General features: G+C 40.6%; 1 non-coding gene across 1 annotated transcript; it reads right to left on the bottom strand.

Annotated features, from left to right (window-relative positions):
* Positions 1 to 1,716: 1,716 nt before the first annotated feature.
* Positions 1,717 to 1,880, bottom strand: LOC136396225 (U1 spliceosomal RNA). Its single transcript, XR_010749619.1, has one exon. It is a non-coding gene; the product is annotated as a U1 spliceosomal RNA (small nuclear RNA).
* Positions 1,881 to 4,814: the final 2,934 nt, after the last annotated feature.

Here is a 4,814-nt window from a genome sequence, read left to right as displayed (position 1 = left end):
ACATTTTTTTCTCTTTTCTAAAAAATACAATCTCACCATTGGGAAGGATTTATATTTTAATACATACAGTATATGTAAAACTAGAATAAGAATCTGCCATGGGTGCCTATTACTTACACACCAAACCTAAACTCCTTCCACAGTCTGACTCACACAACTCACCATTTTGTCTTTTGTCTCACTAGTACTTTCTTAAAAAGTGTTTTTTTATTGATTTTTGGAGAGAGAGAGACAGGAAGGGGGAGAGAGAGAGAAAGAGAGATTTGTTGTTCCACTTTTTTATGCATCCATTGGTTGCTTCCTTATCAGAGATTGAACCCACATATGGAGATGATGCTCTAACCCACTGAGCTACCCGGCCAGGGTTGTCTCACTAGTACTTATTTTTATATAATCTTCCCTTCAATCAGGATAGAAAGGATTCTTTACTATCCCTGACTCAACCCTCTGATCCCCCCCACGCACACACACACATACTCATTCTTGCCTGCATGCCTTTACCCATTGTTTCCCACATGCCTGGAATACCCCCAGTCCACAAATGAAGCCATAAATAAGTATCGATGAAAGTGTTGCCCTGTATGCCTTACCACTTCTGTGTTCCGGTTCACGAGGCTAAAATTCCCAAGGCTATTTTATCCACCATCCTGGTAACCACCCCCTGACTTGACATTGTAATCTAATTAGCTAAGATTCTCACAGGAATGCTTGACTAAATTGGAAGAGACACTTTTTTTTCATTTCAACTATGTCTATAAAAGGATCTATTTATTCAAGGAAAAAAATTAATGGCATATGCATGTATTTTTTTATGTGAAATGTCTGAGGGAAAGTTATTGTGATCAAATATACATAACATAAAATTTACCATTTCAACCATTTCTAAATGTGCAGTTCCGTGGGATTAAGTATAATCATATTGTTATGCAACCATTGTCACCATCCGTCTTCAGAACTTTTTCATCTTCCCAAATATAAATTTGTACTCATTAAGTAATAATTCCTCATTCCTCTCACTCCACTTTCTATCTCTGTGAATATGACTCCTCTAGGTATCTCATGTAAGTGGAATCATATAATATTTGTACTGTGTCTGGCTTATTTTGCTTAGCATAATGTCCTCAAGTTCCATTCATGTTGTAGCATGTGTCAGAGTTTCTTTCCTTCTTAAGGCTGAATAATATTCCATTGTGAGTATATAGCACATTTTGTTTATTTATTCATTCTGTAATGGACATTTGGGCTATTTCCACCTTTTGACTCTGGTAAATGTTGCTATGAACATGAGTGCACAAATATCTATGCAAGTCCCTACCTTCAATTCTTTTCTGTATACACCCAGAAATGAAATTACTGTATCATATTCTAATTCTATGTTTCCTGTTTTAAGAAACTGCCATACTGTTTTCCAGAGTGGCTATACCACATAATGTTCCCAGCAGCACATGCATATATTTTTAAATTATAGCAAAATATAGAGAAATAGAAATGTAGGACTTCATTCATGGACACTGTACTAATTTTAATCTCTCTTTAATTTGTTTTTTATTTTTTGTAGCAAAAGATTGTAAAAACCAAAACTTTGCCACTAATTCTGAATTTTTCTCAGAACTGTCGCTCTTTCATAGCACACAAACAACTTTAGTGTTAAAGGGGCAAAGGGTATGTTAGCATCAAACACCCTTGCAGGCAGTTTTTTTTGGGGGGGGGTTTAACCAGGGGAGAGCGCGAACGCAGTCCCCCACTACCACAAATTATGCAGTCGAGTTTCCCACATTTGGGGAAATCGCAGGGGTCAGCACACTCATAGTGCAATGAGTAAGCCTCGCCCTGGGAAAACCACCTTCGTGATCATGGTATCTCCCCTGCCAGGTAAACCGGCAGTTTTTGTTGGCTTTTGCTTTTTTTCTTTTTGATGGCAGAAAAACTTTATCTGAGATAAGCTTCAAAGAAAGACTCATTTTCTCTTTGAACTTTCCTCTTAACCACCTCTGCTTCCTACCTCCTTCATGGTAAAGTAGAATTCCCATAATTTATTGAAAAACTCAGCCCTGGCTGGGTAGCTCATTTGGTTAGAGCATTGTTCCCATAAGCCAAGGTTGTGGGTTCGATCCCTGGTCAGGGCACATACAAGAATCAACCAATAAATGCACAAATAAGTGGAACAACAAATCTATGTCTCTCTCAAATCAATCAATCAATCAACAAAAATTTTAAAAATATCAGAGGTTTCCATAGCAGCTTGCTATTGAAAGTTCATAAACAGACCTTTTGAAATTTGGAGAGTATTCTATTTCCCTAGGTACTGCTCACTCTGATCAGTCTTACCTCTGCTAACAGTGAATTGAATTTAGTTTTTTTGTTTTGTTTTGTTTTGTTTTTCATTTTTCCGAAGCTGGAAACGGGGAGACAGTCAGACAGACTCCCGCATGGGCCCGACCGGGATCCACCCGGCATGTCCCCCAGGGGGTGATGCTCTGCCCATCTGGGGCGTCGCTCTGTTGCATCCAGAGCCATTCTAGCGCCTGAGGCAGAGGCCACAGAGCCATTCCCAGCGCCCGGGCCATCTTTGCTCCAATGGAGCCTTGGCTGTGGGAGGGAAAGAGAGAGACAGATAGGAAGGAGAGGGGGAGGGGTGGAGAAGCAGATGGGCGCTTCTCCTGTGTGCCCTGGAGGGGAATCAAACCCAGGACTCCTGCATGCCAGGCCGATGCTCTACCGCTGAGCCAACCGGCCAGGGCCAAATTTAATTTTAAAACATAGCCACACTGACTGCTTTTCATTCTGCTATGGTACAGTAGTACCAGGATATTACTGTTGTTCCACTTGGTGAAGGAAATTAATTTCTAAAATCACATGTAGAAAACACTAAGGTCATATAAAGGGAGTTTTTAATACCTATCCTAACCACTTCTCATTTATATTTATTTCTCCTTTAGCTCATATTTTTACACAATTATTACTATTATTATTTTAGGGCTTTGCATCACATGTAGCAAATTATATTCTGTATTATTATTTGTTTCCTTTTGTCTTTCCAGCTGCAGTGTAAAGTCCTTCAAAGAAGGTTCTGGACTTTATGTTTTTCTCTTTTATTCTCTATCTATGCTTTAACACAGTATTCCCTACTCCTTTGATGATCCAGAGGAAATGCTTGTGTGACTGTTTAACTGCCTGAGGTCATGGTGGCTCATGGTATGGGTTCTTAATAAAACATTAAGCAACAATCTCTTTCTCTGTGGGTTCCAATGACTCATACTTGAATTTCACAGTTTCTTCAAACATCCTGACTGGCTGATTCCACTATCTAACTGGTAATCTGGCCACTCAGAGTGACAAAGCAAGGGGCAAGGGCGCAGGTGAAGTGTGCTTCTTGCTGTCTTACATCTTGGGTGTGCTGCATTCCTGAAATTATTTCAATAGATTGTAACGTTCCTTGAAATCACCAGACAACAAGCAACCAGCAAATGAATAGCCAGGAGGAGTGGAGGCACGTGCAGGTGCTACCAAGAATTCTGTAGGGAGGGACCTAGTTTTATGTAAGAACAAGTTTTCAACACATCCACATTGTGGGCAAGAAAAGAGGCTGCAAATGCCAAAGCATATACGACTTCCGTGAATGAACGCTGTGTGCACTTCCATGGCATAATCTGTTTGTCCTCAGTGTGGTGAAGCAGCCCATTGGAAATGGAAATGTTTTCTTTCCCCACAGGAAATGGTGATGATGACAACAATGGCAACAACAAGTGACAACAGTCATTACGAAAACTACTGAGCATTGAATTTGTACTAAGCAACTTGCTAAGTCACTTTTTTTACAATACTTCTGCAAGTCGGGTATTATAATACCTACTTTCCAGGTGAGATTATTTACATTCAATACCATGCCCATTTAGGAGCTGTCCGGGTATTTAATCCTAAATCTACTGGACTCCAAAGTCTGTGCCATGTATTTTATTAGTCAGACCAAGCCAGAGGGGCACTGAGAATGTGCTTTCACTTATACTTTTCCTTGCAAGAAACATTAGCATAGGTCTAGTACCCCTGAAAGGTCTGCTTAGTGGCCTGTATCCCAAGGTTTGTCTTAAGTACCATGAGACCACCACCTAACTCTAACATGACTACATAATTTAGCATCCAAATCAAGTCTCTATTGTTGTGACAAATTAAACCAAGTTGGGTCACCAGAAAAACAGCATTAACTGGGACTGTTCAGGGCAAACTAAGATCTACCACGTATTAGGTTTTCTTGCCTAATTCAGCTATTTCTGATACCAATACCGTAAATTAACTGACCAACTATTTGAAGTATTAAATAGCTAAAGTATTTTTATAGCTAGATCAATTAAACTATAATTTGCATAAAGTAAAAACTGACTTTAGCCCTGGCAGGTTGGCTCAGTGGTAAAGCTTCGGCCTGGCATACAGAAGTCCTGGATTCGATTCCCGGCCAGGGCACACAGGAGAAGCGCCCATGTGCTTCTCCACCCCTCCTCCTCTCCTTCCTCTCTGTCTCTCTCTTCCCTTCCCGTAGCCAAGGCTCCATTGGAGCAAAGTTGGCCGGGGCACTGAGGATGGCTCTGTGGCCTCTGCCTCAGGCACTAGAATGGCTCTGGTTGCAACAGAGCAATGCCCCAGATGGGCAGAGCATTGCCCCTGGTGGGCATGCCGAGTGGATCCCGGTCAGGCGCATGTGGGAGTCTGTCTGACTGACTCCCCATTTCCAACTTCAGAAAAATACAAAAAATAATAATAAAAATAATAAAAAAATTGACTTTGTTTAGGCATGTAGTTCTATGAATTTGACCAATCAT

The sequence above is a fragment of the Saccopteryx leptura genome, chromosome 2, assembly GCF_036850995.1.
Source record: "Saccopteryx leptura isolate mSacLep1 chromosome 2, mSacLep1_pri_phased_curated, whole genome shotgun sequence".
Classification (NCBI taxonomy): domain Eukaryota; kingdom Metazoa; phylum Chordata; class Mammalia; order Chiroptera; family Emballonuridae; genus Saccopteryx; species Saccopteryx leptura.
This window is presented reverse-complemented; position numbering and strand designations above follow the sequence as displayed.